Source organism: Puma concolor, chromosome A1 (genome assembly GCF_028749965.1).
Source record: "Puma concolor isolate L17-30 chromosome A1, mPumCon1.1.hap2, whole genome shotgun sequence".
NCBI classification, from domain to species: domain Eukaryota; kingdom Metazoa; phylum Chordata; class Mammalia; order Carnivora; family Felidae; genus Puma; species Puma concolor.
This window is the reverse complement of record NC_141667.1, coordinates 161,284,548-161,301,277: the sequence shown is the minus strand read 5'-3', so window position 1 is coordinate 161,301,277 and position 16,730 is coordinate 161,284,548. Positions and strand designations below refer to the sequence as shown.

General features: G+C 48.6%; 1 long non-coding RNA gene across 1 annotated transcript; it reads right to left on the bottom strand.

The window, feature by feature from the left end:
* Window positions 1-6,137: 6,137 nt before the first annotated feature.
* LOC147584612 (uncharacterized) lies at window positions 6,138-8,885 on the bottom strand. The gene is made up of 2 exons (XR_015251770.1): window positions 8,637-8,885; window positions 6,138-6,467 (listed from the first exon to the last, which is right to left on the bottom strand). It is a non-coding gene; the product is annotated as an uncharacterized LOC147584612 (long non-coding RNA).
* Between the last annotated feature and the right edge of the window lie 7,845 nt (window positions 8,886-16,730).

The following is a 16,730-nucleotide window of genomic DNA, read 5'->3' as shown; positions in this document are numbered from 1 at the left end:
ATATAAAAGTTTATATATATATACATACACAAAACTCAACCATGTCAACCTTGTTGATGGTAGTTTTTTTAATGTTTATTTATTTATTCTGAGAGAATGACGGAGAGCATGTGCAAGTGAGTGGGGGAGGGACAGAGAGAGAGAGAGAGAGACAGACAGACAGACAGAATCTGAAGCAGGTTCCAGGCTCTGAGCTCCAAGCTGCCAGCACAGAGACCAAGTGGGGCTGGAACTCACTAATCGTGAGATCATGACCTGATCCGAAGTCAGACGCTCAGCCAATTGAGCCCCCCCCCCACCCCGGCGCCCCAAACGTACGTGTACTTTTATTTGTAGGTACCAAACGTACCAATCTTTCCTGCACAGTTTCTGGCCATTTCAATATCCGTCGTGATCCCTTCAATTTACTGCCGAAGGCCTGGTGTCAGCTGAGTGTGGAGAGATGACAAGAGAATGGAATTGGGAACCCTGTTGGCTACGTTTTAACCAAGCAAATCAGGGCAAGTGTTCCAAGTGGTCCTGCACTCTTTTCTCACCTACCAAATGTGCATGGTACCTCCCGGCCCCCGGGAGGCGTGTGATCCTGTACACAGGGGTGCATGGGAGACGTCAGATCCCTATTCCCTCCCTGGGGGGAGCCCCCCACTTCGACCAACACCCCCTCAGCCGGCACCAACAGCACTCAGCATGATGAATCAGGCCCTTGGGGACAGCAACCCACCCCAGCTTGGGCAGGAAACTGTGGGTGTTTATGGAGTCGGTCTTCCGTTTCAGTTTCAGAATCCGCCACCCCGAGTCTCTGCTCTTCCCTTCCTTGGAGTCAGTGGATGACCCCAGGGCTGGATTCCCGGATTCGGGATTGGGGAAGCAATGCCTCGGGACCCTGCTAGGGCTGCTGGGCAAACCACGGTCACAGAAAGACTATTTGTTCGGCATAAACGTCTGCACACAAGTTAGGGGGTGAGGTGGGAACCTGACTGAGAACATTTGAAAACTCCCTTCCCAGCTTAAAGAAAGTGAAACAAAATACCCAAAGCGGCAATGATCTAACTAGCAATACAGGCTGGTATTGTAGCTCAACAATCTGCTTCTTCCTAGATTTCAACATAGAATCTCATCTAATTTGACACCAATGCCTTCTTCCATCAGCTCGTTTTCTGTTTATCATAAAAACTATCCAAAAACTTCAAAACAAATTTAAAGAATTTTGTAGAAATGGAAAAGAAGTCAATACAAAATTCCAAAAATGGTAGATTTCTAATACATGTATTTTTTAATCTTTAAAAATGTTTTATTTATTTGGGGGGTGGGGAGGGGCAGAGAGAGAGGGAGACACAGAATCCGAAGCAGGCTCCAGGCTCTGAGCTGTCAGCACAGAGCCCAATGCGAGGCTCGAACCCACGAACCCTGAGATCACGACCCGAACCGAAGTTGGACGCTTAACGACTGAGCCACCCAGGTGCCCTTAGATCCTGTCCCCTGTACCATCAGTCCGTCTTCCCGATGGCCCGCCCGGCCTCTGCATCATCTGCTGTCACCACCCCTGAGTCACACACTCTAGGGGAAACCTGAAGTTAGGTCCTGCCCACGAATGCCGGAACTGGTCTGGGGTCAGCCCCACAGCATCCTCCTTGGTGCTATCTCCCAGTGCGTCCATTCTGTCTATCCCTAGCCCAGCTTCATCCAAATCTGGGTGATTCCATAGGCGGATCCCCAGAGTGTGGGTCATCTGTTCTGTCCTGACCCTGGTTTAAGCATCTCTCAGACACCCTTGTCTGTCTTGTGATGAACACAGGTCTTTACATTTCTGTCCCCAGAACAGACTGCAACTTCCTTGGGGACAAGCACGTTGACACATTGTTCCCTGGTGTATTCTTCTGCCCGGACGGCTGTGCCCAGTGCCACATTCTGGATGGCTTAAACAACACACAGTTATCTCTTCGCAGTCCCGGAGGTCCGAGGTCAAGGCCAGCCGGGCTCTGCCAGGCATGGCTGGTGCTGCTGTTCCCAGGAGAACCTGTGCCCGGCCACCCTGTCCCTTGCCAGCAGCATTGCGCCATTTGGCTACAAGTCGAGAGCGGAGACGTGACCCCTTCCTTTCCTCTGTGTAACAGACCAGCTTGTCTGTGCCTCACCTCCTGACTGACCTCAAGTCTGGGACCTCATCCTGGAGGATGTACGTCTGTGGGGAGAACTCCGAAGGGCTTCGAGGACAGAGGGGGAGAGGCCAGCACTGCCGTGGGGGGCCTCAGGCAGTCAAGTCCCAGTCAGGTCCCGGCCTCTCCCCTCCCCTCTGTCTCTGGCCCTGGCGGAGATGCCCCTTTCCTCCCTGGGCCCACGGTTTCTCTGGGGTCCTCCTAAGCTGGGACGCCTCTCCTGCTCTCTGCTAAGACATGGGTCCTTAGCGTCTGGCTGTTCCCTATTCAGTCCTGAGAACCCGCTCTCAGGGATGGTTTTCCTCAGGCCAGGCCTGTGGTTCTTGAAGTTCCCAAGTTCTCCAGCCCCAGCCCCACGCATGGTCAGGAACTCTGGGTGGGGCCCAGGCCTCCAGGTGAGTCTGAGCAGCTCAGGCTTGGGACCCCTACTCCTGGGAGCCCTGGGGCTAATCTCCCCAGCCTCCTTGGCCTCCACCCACCAGGCCCAGAGGCTCACGGGCCACCGCAGGAATCCTCTGCCCCTGTGCAAAAACGGGGTGGTGTTTGCTCAGAAGGGTGTTCCCTGGGCCGCACGGTTCCAGCTTGTGTGCAGAGTAACGAGGAATGAGGGGCCTGGAGCTCACAGGACATCGGAGCCCTTCTGTCTGCATTCCTGCCTCTTTTGCACGGGGTCCCCAGCAAAGCTCCTCCAGGAGGCCTAGCCTGGCCACCCGGACAGCAGCGTCCCATCAGGGAAAGTCACACTCACATGGCACACACCTTAAGAGAAAGGTCCTCCCTCCCACCCGGGCCTCAGGCTTCCGAGGTCAAGCTTCGCCTCCATGTTTGGAAATGCACGCAAGAGACTTAACTACTCCGTCTGCTAAGGGGGCTTCTGGAAAGTTGTGGGTTTGGGTCTTTGCTGGGTTTTGTGTTGCCCTTGCTCTTTGACCTTTGACCTCCCCCCAAACCTGTGCAATTTTCTCTTCATCCTTCCCCTTGTCTGACATGCAGGCTTAGCTTTTGCTTTCAACAGCTCGACTTCCTCTTGTGAAACAGTGACCTTCCCTGTGCCCAGAGAACAAGGAACTCCAAGTTCATTGCTTTTGATTTTTCAGTAACCGATTGAGTGGATGCTGAATGTTTCTAAGACACTGTACGTGAAAGTCTTTTCCACACGGTGCTATCCCGTCCGCGATTACCTCTTCGGTCTCCCAGCGGACGGCTTTTTGTTCTTTTAATTCTCTGCGAAAGAGCTACTTTTCCTGGGGCGCCGGGGTGGCTCAGTCGGTTGAACATCCAACTCTTGGTTTGGGCTCAGGTCATGACCTCCTGGTTCTTGAGATTGAGCTCCAGGGCTCTGTGCTGACAGCCTGCTTGAGATTCTCTCCCCCCGCCCTCTGCCCCTTCCCCACTCATGCTCTCTCCCTCCCTCTCTCTCTCTCAAAATAAATAAATAAAAACATTAAAAAATAACTACTTTTCCTGGCCTTTAATGGCTACGCCCACCTTGCGAACTACCCCCTTCTCCTCTTGTACGTTTCTCATTTTCTTCTTCCTCACTGAGTCTCAGCTGGAATTTTGAGCCATGATGGGCAGGCTTCTGAGCAAGGAGCTTCCTCCCTTGTGTGGCTAAAACTCCTCCATTCTCCACAAGACTCGTGGTCACTAGCTCTTCCACTTCCTCCAGAAAGCCTGCCCTCCACGTGCCCCGAAACTGCTCTCACCCACGTCACCAGGGACCCACCTCACGGTCACTTCGGCCACTCAATACATTTGTGGCCTTTGACCCTGTTTCTGGCTTCTCTCTTGACCATCTGTAGCTTTCCTGACCATGTATGCCTTGGCCTCCCCAGGGCTCTCCCCTCATCATGTGGGTTTGCTTTTTATTTTAATTTAATTTTATTTTTTCATATATATATATTTTTTTTGAGAGAGAGAGAGACAGACAGAGTGCAAGCAGGGGAGGGGAAGAGAGAGAGGGAGACACAGAATCCAAAGCAGGCTCCAGGCTCCGAGCTGTCAGCACAGAGCCCGACGCGGGGCTCGAACTCACAAACTGCGAGATTGTGACCTGAGCCACCCAGGCACCCCTACGCACCATACAGTCGATAAGTGTCCCGTAAGTCTTTATCTGTGCATTGAAACTCCGTTACGTACAATATTCTCTACCTTTCCCTGGAATGGAATATTGGCCCCTCTGGAATCAAACCTAAATCCTGCCAAGAGTAGACTTGTAAAAACAGACCTTCTTAAAGACTAGAATTTCTGAAGATCTGAAAAAAACTAAATAAACAATGAGCATAATGCCTGCTGAAAAAGAAGGTGACCCTCATCTCAGGACGTGAAGCCAGGGCTGCGACTGGTGCCCGTAAGCCACCACTTGGTCTAATCGCAGGGTTTCATGGTTCTGGTAAATTTCTCGAATTGCATCCCTGCGAGGTTCGGACCTTCCGGGGAAGAGACCGTCACGACCCACACGTGGGCAGACATGGGGCAGCAGACAGCTGTCTTCAGGGGGCAGCACGGAGGGGGTGTTGCCAACCCCAGGATCGCCCTTCTTGATTCGTATCGTTGGGGGAGACGCTTTCTCTCTACCGGTGCAGACCCAGTGGCGGGGGCCTGGACACTTAACGACAGACAGGAGAAAAGAGGGCAAGTTTATTCACGCACATGTGAGCTCTCTCACTGCCCCTGAGCAGTGAGAGAGCAGGGTCCGTGTGCCAACCATAGGGTGAGGGGGGCAGACAGGGCTGCTGTGGGGAGACATTGAATTCTTAGGGGGAGATGGGAGGTGTGGCCGCTGTGGACATGTCTGCCAAGGCAACTTCCCATCCTGGGGCCAGCCCGTCTCCTTCCCTGTGGGGGTGAAGCTGCTTTCTCAGATGAAGCTTCTTTCTGAATCCGCTGTATGTTACCTATCTCCAGGCTCAAATAATCTTCAGACCAGCTCTGTAGGCCAAGTGGGCCCCTATGGGACCCGGAGAGCTCTTGCCTGCAATGTGACCAGAAGGATCCTTCTTCAGGGCCTCAGTGGAGCCCAGAGCTGAGCTCCCACTCCCGCGGGCATTGCCCAAGGCACCCTGGGTTGTGCTCAACAGGACCCCCAGGCCCTCCCGGGGGCCCACGGTCCAGCATTCCTGGCAGGACACGGGCAAGATTCCCACGCTTCGTTGTGCAATGCAGGCGTCATCTTTAAGAGGAAAGATGCGTACTTGCTGGGTCTGTCTGTGTCCCTCCAATGCATGCGGTGAAACCCTAGCACCCAAGGGGATGATGGATGAGGAGGGGGGCATCTGGGAGGAGGTTGGGTCATGAGGTAGAGCCCTCCTGAAAGGGGTTAGTACCCCTGGGAGGAGACCCCAAGAAAGCCCCTGCCGCTCCCACCCCAAGAGGGCGCAGTGAGGACACCTCAGCAGACACTAGACCAGCCCACATCCTGATCTGCCTCCGGCCTGCAGAGCTGCCTAATTTGTAAGCCACCCCGTGTGTGGGATTCGGAGCGGCCTCAACGGACTGAGATAAGACATTTTTTCTAAGACTACCCAAGGGGAATAAATGTATTTTCATTTCCCAGATGCTTCCTGTAGCTTTCGTCTGCAACCAGAGCAGACGCGAATCTGAAGACAGCATTGTCCCCGCTGCAATAACCCACCAGAGCCAGGGGGAGCCCCCACGGCACCCAGGATCGGCCAGCTTTGAAGAAAGGCGCCTCACCGCTCAAGCTCCGGCATGAGCGTCTCATCATTTACGGGCACTAACTTGTCCACAGCGTGGCTCTGAAATACATTCAGAAATTAGCTCAGCAGATTTCCTGTGCATCCACAGGCGGCCCTGTGGTCTTTCTCTCCCCCCACCCCCCCACCTGATTCCATTCTCGGTTTCCCTGGATGCCATGGGCCCTGGTGACTGTCCTGTGGCTGGAGAGCAGAGCCAGGCCACCTCGTCCCAGGCGTTAATCATCCGGAACGGTATCTGAGAGCCAGCCAAGGTGCTCGGGTCTGCGTTTCAAGTCACTTTTTATTCCTTAGAGGAGCCGGTAATTTTTACTGTACCACCGGACACACGCTTCTACAGCAGACCCGGGCTTGATGATTAAGGAACTAATTCATACTTCCAGCCACCTGAGTAAGTATTAGCATGGGTTTCGATAATCTAGCAAAGCCATGAGGGACTCTTTACAAGGCCAAGGTAGTTTTCAGGAAGTACGAACGGGGCTGATCCGAGGTTTTCAGACGAGGGCAATGAACACGGTGCGGGAGGTGCTGACCCTTCTGGACCCCCGTGCTTTTGTCCACTTGGCACATCTCCTACAATGAATGCACATTACTTCTGAAAAGAGAAAAAGCAAATCTAAAGTTAAACCTAATTTGAACCGGGAAAAGTGGGGTGGAAGTTTATGGAAAGGACCAAAGGGAAAGCTGAAAATTCATCGTATGTACTTTTAATTGAAATCGAATTTTCTGCCATCATTCAAGTATTTACTGGCTTTGGGGGGCAGGGAGAAGGGGAGGGTGTGTGGCTCGTGAAGTGTGTTCAAATGGTGGGATTCAGTCCCGCTCTTACATGACAGGTCTTAACAACTACTCTTTGATGAAGGTGGAACCATTAAAAATAATGGTTGAGGAGACGCGGGGGGAGCGGGGCTCAGTCAGTTAAGGGTCCAACTTCAGCTCAGGTCATGATCTCACGGTTCAAGGGTTTGAGCCCCGTGACCGGCTCTTCTCTGTGTGTGGAGCCAACTTGGGATTCTCTTCCACTTTCTCTCTGCCCCTCCCCCACTCACAAGGGCACATTCTTTCTCTCTAAAACAATTTTTTTTTTTTTTGAAGAAAATAGATGTTGAACCATATGAAACGAGCACATGAGCTTTGATGACCTAAAAATGGAGATTTCAGGGGCGCCTGGGTGGCTCAGTCGGTTAAGTGTCCGACTTCGGCTCAGGTCATGATCTCACGGTCTGTGGGTTCCAGCCCCACATCGGGCTTTGTGCTGACAGCTCAGAGCCTGGAGCCTGCTTTGGATTCTGTGTCTCCCTCTCTCTCTGACCTTCCCCTGTTCATGTTCTGTCTCTGTCTCAAAAATAAATAAACACTAAAAAACATAAAAACAATAATAATAATAAACATGTTTCCTTTCAGCTGCATAAATTAAAAATGCTCAGCCTTAGCCTATGCCAACACCCCACTGGAGAAGACAAGGGCCAGCTGCATTTCAGGGGCACTTTCTTTCTTTCTTTTTTTTTAATGTTTATTTATTTATTCTGAGAGAGAGAGCAGGGGAGGGGCAGAGAGAGAGAGAGGGTGGGAACGTTCCAAACAGGCTCCTCATAGTCAGTGCAGAGCCGGACACGGGACTTGAACTAATGATCCTGGGATCATGACCTCTGCCGAAGTCAAGAGTCAAATGCCCAACCGACTGAGCCCCTCAGGGGTCCCTCGAACACGACAAAGCAAAAATAAACAATACATGAGATTGCATTATCCAGAAATAAACCAGTGTCACTTAGTGTAGTGGAAAGATCTTTCCAGATATTTCCCAACTCTGCCCTCAAATACATCCGTTCCCAGGAAGCCTTACAGGTGGCATCACGGGAAGGGGTGCTGGGGTCTGAGTGTAGTGTACCAGGCCCTTCACACGCCTGTCACGTTGCTTCTGGATCCCCACCCTTGACGAATATCCCCTTGCGAGTTTCTTTCTGAGTCTGTGGGACTAAGTCCTTGAGGTAAATTCCCAGAAGTGCGATTGCCTAACCCCTGCCCCAATTTCATTGTTCTCTACAAAATTGCAAAACCCATACATACTTGGTTTTTTTTTTTTTTCTTTCAATCAAATAGTGCATAAGAATGCAAAGTAAAGGGGCCCCTGGGGGGCTCAGTCAGTTAAGTGTCTGAGTCTTGGTTTCAGTTCAGGTCATGATCTTACGGTTGTGTGAGTTCCAACCTGGCAGCGGGCTCTGTGCTGACAGTGCAGAGCCTGCTTGGGATTCTCTCTCTCCTTCTCTCTCTGCCCCTCCCTCGTTCGCGCTGTCTCTGTCTCTCTAGGAATAAATATTTAAACTTAAAAAAAAAAAGAATGCAAAGTAAAAATGAAATGGCCCCGGATTCTCAGCCACCCTATACGACTCCCGGGGGTGGTTGCTGTAAATAGTTAAGAGGGACTTTAATGAAGCAAGTTAGGGTTTAAATCTCTGTTCTCTCTCTTAATAAATATTCAACCAGGGAAAGGCTCTTAGTCTGTTTAATGCTTAATTTCCTCATCTGACAATGAAGTTAGTATGTGCTCACCTCTTCTCAGGGAGTTTTAGGACACTTAAATAAAATATATGTGAAATGGAACATTCACCAAAATGTATCTGTACACAGATCACGATGGAAATATCCATAATTGTCAAAGATCTGAAATCATTCATGCCAGACCTTCCAGATAGAAGACAATTAAGTAGAAAACAAACAGCAAAAGGAGAGGTAGAAAACACAACGAAAAGCAAGAAAAAACGACCTGTGGTACTGATCCATTGGTACAGCTGCTACGACCTCCCTTTTCTTAAGGACTAACATACTTTTTACTAGCTGGCTGAGCTGGGTGAGCCTGGACAGTTATGGGGATATAGTAACCAGAGTGGCCCAATCATACTCAGACCCCAGCTCTGTCACTGGCTGGCGCTTGGGTGTCGTTTTCTTCCGCAGGAACGTGGCATTTCCCCCGCAAAAAAAAAAAAAAAAGATCCATTAGAGTCCTAGTGGCTCAGATGTGACCTTATGTGGAATGGGGTCATTGTGATGCAGTTTGTGAGTCTGAGACGAGGTCACAATGGGGTGGCGTGGGCTCCTAACCCGATGTGACTGGTGTCCTTAGAAGAACAGGGCCATGTGATGACTCAGACACGCAAGGAAGATGATGTGACAACGGAGGTGATGGAGGTGAGGCAGCTGTCAGCTGAGGGTCGCCAAAGGACACCAAGGGTCACCTGTAACCACCTGAAGCTGGGAAGAGGCAAAGAAGTATGTCCCCACAGCTTTCAGAGATAGCACGGGTCTGTGGACACCTTGATCTTGGACTCTGAATGAACCATTAGATACAGATCTCTGTTGTTTGAAGCCGCCACTTTGTGTACATTGTTACGGCAGTCCTGGGGAACTAACGCACATCTGCCTAAAAAAATCCGTGGCAGAAGGTGGCAGACTCCCACTAGTACAGCTGGAACCCATGTGTTCCACATGAAACATCAGCAGACTCTGAAAGGTTAGGAAGAGAAGGCATACTGCCAGCACAGCCACTTGGGACACGCAAGCGCGCGCACACACACACACACACACACACACGAAAAAGCCACCTAAATATGCAGCCACCGTATGACTTGAATGCACTCCTGGGCACTTACCCCAGAGAAATGACATCTGCACATGGATGTTCATATCAGGTCAGTCCCAACAGCCAACAACTAAAAACAATGCAATTGTGCTTGACTGAGTGAATGAACAAACCAGTTCCAATCCATCCACACCACGGAAAACCACTCAGAAATATAAAGAACCAATGGGCAACAACCTGGATGAATCTCCAGGGAATTAACCCGGGTGAAAAAAGCCAATCCCAAAAGGTTACGTACTGTAGACTTCACTGATACCATGTTCTTGACGTGACACAATCATAGGGACGGAGAACAGATCCGTGGCCACCAGGGGTTCAGGAGGGCTGGGTGGGAAGCAGGTGGTGTATCTGTACAAGGGCGATGATGTCATCCTTGTGGTGATGGAACTGTCCTATATTTGACCGGATCCGTGGTGGGATCCTGGTTGTGATGTACCGTAGTCTCATAAGATGTCCTCACTGGGGAAAAACTGGGTAGAGTATATGGGATTTCTCTGTGTTAGTTCTTTCAACTACGTGTGAATCTACAAACATCTCAAAGTAAAAAGCTTAAAAAAAAATCGCCGTGAGGAGGAAAGAAAACAGTAGATGTAGCGCCCTCGGTACGATGCGGGGCAGGTAGCAGGGAGCCACAGGGCTGAGACTGGAGTGGCCCTGGGCACACCGGACCGCTGTTCACCCCGCAGGGCCGTCGGGTGTCGGCTCCCACAGAATCCGGGGGACTCGCGTTCTCCCCGTCTCTCTGCCCTGCCATTTGCAACGCGTTGGTTCACGTTCAGGCCACATGTGCACAGGCTCCCAAGGCTTCTCCAGCTGTAGGTGTCCTGTACAGGCTGGCCTACGCTCACCCACGTCCCTCTGAGAGCAGAGAACCTATTCCCGGAAGCCTCGCTCACAGCTTCGTGGCCAGGATTGCTTCACTTACAAAATCAGCTAGCGGGATGGAACCACTGTGCTTAGGTCAGATCAGCCTGGATTAACCTCTGGACCGGGGACGGAGCCAAGCTTCCTGATTCAAGTGCAGAATCACGTCTATGCCGGCCAGAGAGGAGGAGGTGGGAGGCTTGGCAACAGTGCCCCTCTCCTGCCTTGCCTCGCCCTCCCACGGCCGGCCACCAGGCACCCTGCCTGGGTTTGCACACTGGTCCGGGCAGGAGCTGGGTTCTGCCCAGGTTCCCACCCCCTGCACACCACAAGTGCCCATGCTTATAAACAATACATATTTGCAGAGATGACACATTCATTCTGCCTCCTGAGCGTCTAATAAAACCCATTAACTGTATCACGATGGCTCAGGTTAGAAACTTAACCAGTCCCCAAGCCTGCAACCCACTTAGTTTCTGCAGAAGCTGTAAATCCTTCCTGTTCTGTGAGCTTCTAAATTGGATTTGTGCCTTCCGCTTTTTGAGTCGAACGCAACCTGTGTTGTTATACTCTGCTTTCTCTGTTTCCCTGTGATTTAAGCCCACGTGGATTGCTGTATCCTCATGATCCACGTTCTCTAACTGTTCTCCACATTTCCTACGGGAGGGCAAGAAAACGCAGGTGTTCCAACTTCTGCCTAGTGACTCACATGGCCCACCAAGTAAGCCAGCGATTTTCCACCACAAACTTTGCATCACTTTTTTTTCTCCCCAAGTAAAGCTGTTGACTAAGTCGACTATTAGTTTGAATTTGAAAGTACCATATCCCCTAAGCAGAGGCTAGCCTGGCTTCTCTGTCTCTGTCTCTCTTTTTGTTTTTACTTGTCCCTGAATCACTGGGGAGAAATGATTCTGACCCATAAAATGGTTATGTTGCAAACCAAACAGAGGTTCCCATATTCTCCTTAAGATTCTTCACTGGATTTCCATGCTTCCTGGATTGGACTTAAATTTCTGGATCTCATTCTCAAAGCCACCTGCCGTTTTGCCCATATCTGCCTCAGACTCTTGCAGATCTATCGAGTTCTGGTTTCCCTGCCTATCTTCCCTGTAACACAGAATATAAATGTGAGATGTTAGACATCAGCTCCTAGCAAGGCCTAAAGACATTATCCTGGCCAAGAAGAAAAGATTTAGCAGAAATAATGGTGCATCAAGAATCCAGAATGGTTTATGTCTGCTGAGTTCATTGCCAATTTATCTTCAGGAGAGGTTCTGCTTGCGTCGAGTTTGAAGCATCAGGACTTAAAGACAAGACGTGCTGGTAACAGCAGTTAGTTCTGGGCTGATTTGCAGGGTTTACAGAACCGATTGTCATCCTCAGGCACTCACACTGAGGACATTTCAAAACTGTCATCCCGGAGACAGTAGAGGGCACTCTGGGTAAATACTAAAGTAAAGAAAAAGCAAACATCCCAGAATGGAATGTGACCCGGAGTGCTGGGTACAGTGCGCGATAAGGCTTGCGGTCAAACTCCTCTTGCTAAAAGCTAACCCGGTCTTTTCCGATGGTTTATGTTCTCAGTATCCCGGAGCTCTGCCGTCCCCGGAAGCTGCTAGCCACATGCACATATTTGAGTGGGTTCACATTTAAAATTCATCCCCTCTGCTTGGGTGGCTCCGTCGGAAAAGGGCCCCACTTCAGCTCAGGTCACGATGTCACGGTTCGAGAGTTCAAGCCCCATGTCGGGCTCTGTGCTGACAGCTCGGAGCCTGGAGCCTGCTTCGGATTCTGTGTCTCCCTCTCTCTCTGTACCTCTCCGCTTTCTCTCTCTCTCAAAAATAAATAAACATTAAAAAAAAATTATAAAAAAAATTCAGCCCTTCACTTGCACTGGTCACATTTCTTATCCTCAATAGTCACGTGTGGCTAGTGGCTACCATGTTGGACAGCACAGACATGGAATATTTCTATCGTCATAAGAAAGTTCTAGACAGCGCTGTTGAAATCTCAGTTCTCATATTTATTACAATTGAATATGTAATCAGAGTATGCCACCCCCAAATATGCCACTTTGCCATAAAGGTTATATTGAGCCGAAGGAACTAAGAACCAGCAGACACGGGGTGCCTGGGGGGCTCAGTCAGTTAAGCGTTCGACTCTTCATCTTGGCTCAAGTCATGATCTCGAAGTTTGTGGGTTCGAGCCCTGCATCTGGCTCTGTGCTGACAGCATGGAGCCTGCTTGGGCTTCTCTGTCTCCCTCTCTCTGCCCTCCCCCTGCTCGTTTTCTCTCTGTCTCTCAAAATAAGTAAACTTGAGAAAAAAAAAAAAAAAAAAGAAACAGACACGGGAAGCCCTGCCATCTCCTTCCACGTAAGAACAGGGAGTGAATCTGCCTTGGGAAGGGGTGCCCCTGTCTCAAACCAGGAAGGGAGGACCGCCTTTATCACCAGAGATGGCAGTGGTCCCAGGATGCCTCTGCATAAACCGTCTCACTGAATAACCCTCAGCTTCCATTAGTATCCCCGTATAGTTCCTTTCCCACAGCATCTGCTCCTGGATGCCCAAACCCCATTTCCTTGGTCTGGTCACTTCTCCATGACTTAACTGTCTTTGTTACAGTGGTATGTATGCCCCCACTCCCTAATTGGACCCCTTCTCTGGGTCTCCATCTCTGTGCAGGCCTCCACTCATGGGGAAAAAGTAAATTATCAACAAGTGAAATGTGTCTGCCTTTTCTCCTGTTAATCTGTCTTTTGTCAGTCTGATTATAGACCCCCTACCCTAAGGGGGCAGAGGAAGATTGTTTCCTCCCTTACATAAGCCACCAAGAATAATGGAAATTGGGACCAGTCTAGCAGAGAGGCTGAACTCCCGAGGTCTGATGAGCCTGAATGTCCTAGGGACAGAGGGCATCCATGGCATGAAGTCACCTGGCTTCCAATCAGGTGACATCACCTGGCCACCCTTCCAGCGGCTTTCTCTTATTTTGGAGAAAAATTTCAGTTAGAGAAAGAAGAAGGTATTTTTCCGTTAAAAAGTAAGAGATATTGGTCTGAATATCCTTTGGGATTCTGTTCTATATAAATTCTTGATTAATTTCTTTTTAAAAAATTTTTAATGTTTATTTTTGAGAGAGAGAGAGATAGAGAGAACAGGGGAGGGGCAGAGAGAGAGAGGGAGACACAGAATCCAAAGCAGGCTCCAGCTCTGAGCTGACAGCACAGAGCTTAACATGGGGCTCGAACCCACAGACCGTGAGATCATGACCTGAGTCAAAGTCGGGCGGGGGCTGAACTGACTGAGCCACTCAGGCACCCCACTTGTTTAATTTCAACTCCCAAGCACATTACTGTTCCTCTTAGAGGACTTCAAAACCGTATTTTAAAAGTAACATGAAATTGAAGATAAAACGTAAGCAAGTGTATTACTAGATCATATATGTTTCTAGACTTGACAGAAACACTCAAGGTTATCTCATCTAATTTCATCTTTTGGTGATAAAAACTCTGTGACCTGAAAAGTTGAGGCAGCTCTCCTAAATGCTCAAGGTTACCGCTGAGGATTAGAACTCACATCCAGACTCAACCTCGTATTTTTTCCCTTATGTTATGATTATATAAGATGTTTTTATTTAAACTGTAGGCCTTCTAAAGTTTCTCACTGAGATTAGCGCTAGCTAGATTTTCTCTTTCCTTTTTTATACAGCCAGACGTTTTACTTGCTCTCAGCCTCCCCGCCCCCTGCCCCGGCCGAACAGAGGTCAGTAAGGTGAGTTTCATGACCTCAGATCCAGTGCAGTGTGGTTTCCTTTGGTAAATGCAGGGAGAAGGGAAGGAGAAACAGTCTCTTGGAGTTTTATGTAAGACAAAGTGATTAAGAACACCAACGCAGTGCCGTCTGCAAGGGTGACAGATACGAGAAGTGCTTTAATCATGAGATTTTGGTAATTCTGTTCTCCAGCCCCATCAAACTGACCTATGGGTAGAGACTATGGTGAAACTGTGTTCAGCATTCACCACTGGCCTCTCCTGGGGTCGCGAGGACAACGTCCTGCTGAGGCCACACCAGGTAAAGAATGTTCCAGGCAAATCAATAACAGCATCAACATTTCAATTGGTTATTTTATTTGTGTTTTTAAGAAAGATGCTGAATCACAGCAATCCCTTGAAATGGACGACTTAACTGTTATGGAAAGAATAGGTCCCTTTGTGCTTCTGCATTTCAAATAAGCCCCCGGGGAAACCAAATCTACCTAAGCCTGACTGGCTTTTCCTTAAGTCTGAAAATAAAAATTTGCTGATCCTGGACATAAATTTTATTTTTCCTTCTGGCTATATCCCCTAATTATATGGCTCTTCATTGCAAAGCTAAAAATAATAGGTAAGATGTCACGAGAGATAGTTCTCAAAGCAAAGGACAGCCTCCCAATTATCAAAGGGCAGGCTAAGGAGCTGCTCCCACCGCGGTAATTAAATTAATAGGACTATGCTAATTGGAATGCAAATCCCTTGTCAGTGTTATGCTAATTATGGTCCCCTCAAGCTTACTAAGAAAATTACAGATTATTTCAGCATTAATGAACTTTCAGATTTTGTGGGTGAATCCTGAAAAACATTCTTACAAGTCTTCTATGATATTATCCAAGGTGATATTTGGATAGTAAAAGATCTGGGTTCCGATTGTTCTCTCTTGGATCAATTTCTGAGCCTGGCTGATGAGGACAGCAGCCTGGAGGCCAAGAACCTGGGGAGGACTGTTGGAAGGTGAAGGTCACCTCTGGACGTTGCCAGAGGGATGGGCCAAAGGTGAAGCTGTTCTAGTTCAGAGGTGATGTTTGGAAACGAAGTGGGTGCCCGCATTTCAGATGGGTTACATTCCTCTCCCTGTGGTTTTGGCTTGGGAAGGCCCATCCTAACACTGCAGTGAAGCAGGTCTGCGTCCAGTGAGCTTCAAGCTCTTGCTTCGGCCATGACACCTCCACTGGCGCTGGGCCAGTGCCAATGACCTCTTCACAGCTCTACAGTTGAGTGAGGAAGAGTCCTTTAGATCGATCTGCACAACTTTTCTAAGGTCGCACAGATCTCCTCCCCCACCCCCCACAGGAGAAGGAACTCACATGCTGCGTTCTGTGGGAAGGATTTTATCACAAGGATTAGAGTTGGAGCTGAGGCTGGGGTCCCTAGGGGAATGGTGGAAATGTAAATATTTAGGGCACCTGGGTGGCTCCATTAGTTAAGCATCAGACTTCCGCTCAGGTCATGATCTCTCAGTTTGGCTCTGTACTGACAGCTCAGAGTCTGGAACCTGCTTTGGATTCTGTCTCCCCCTCTCTCTGCCCCTCCCCCATTCATGCTGTGTCTCTCTCTCTCAAAAAACAAATTTTTAAAAAAATGAAAAAAAAGAAATGTAAATATTTAAATATGTTTGCATTTAAAATATTTAAAAAGGGGTGCCTGGGTGGCTCAGTCGGTTAAGTGTCCGACTTCAGCTCAGGTCATGATCTTGCGGTCCGTGAGTTCAAGCCCCGCGTCGGGCTCTGCGCTGACAGCTCAGAGTCTGGAGCCTGATTCCGATTCTGTTGTCTCCCTCTCTCTCTGTCCCTCTCCCCCTCACGCTCTGTCTCTTTCTCTCAAAAATAAATGTTAAAATTTTTCTTTAAATATTAAAAAGAGTAACATAAATAAGATGAAAATAAAATGAACTAATGAAATAAAAATTCATGAATTCATACTGGTAATAAATAACTGGGCAGTTAAAAATATATAAAATTAAAAATTCTGAATAAGATAAAATAAAAACTCATATATTTTACTGAGTAAAATGAAAATTCAGGAGTTCATACGGATAATAAAAATCTGGTGGCTACCTACCACCTTAACAAGTGATGGAAGTCAATGAAGTTAACGTCATCAAAAATGGCAAACTGTCATTGCTTATAAGAAGAGCCCAAATAATCTTAAAAGTATATGCTAGAACTAATAAGTGAATTTAGCCTGGTCAAAGAATACAAGGCCAATATATAAAAATCAATTGTATTTCTGTATATAAGCAATGAGCAATTAAAAATTCAAACTAAGAAAATACCATTTATAATAGCATCAAAAGCCTGATGTGGGAGTGTTGATAGAAGTGTTCTAAATCATGAATGTGGTGGTGACTACATGGTTATATACGTTTGTGCAAACTCATGGAATTGTACACTTAAAATCAGTGAAGTTTTTGTTATGTAAATTATTCCTCGGGAAAGACAACACCTAGTTGGATTTTGCTCCAACACAGGAAATCATTGGAGGGTTCTGTACGAAGGAGTGACGTGATCTTTCATTTAAGAAAGATCATTCTGTCGAGGCGC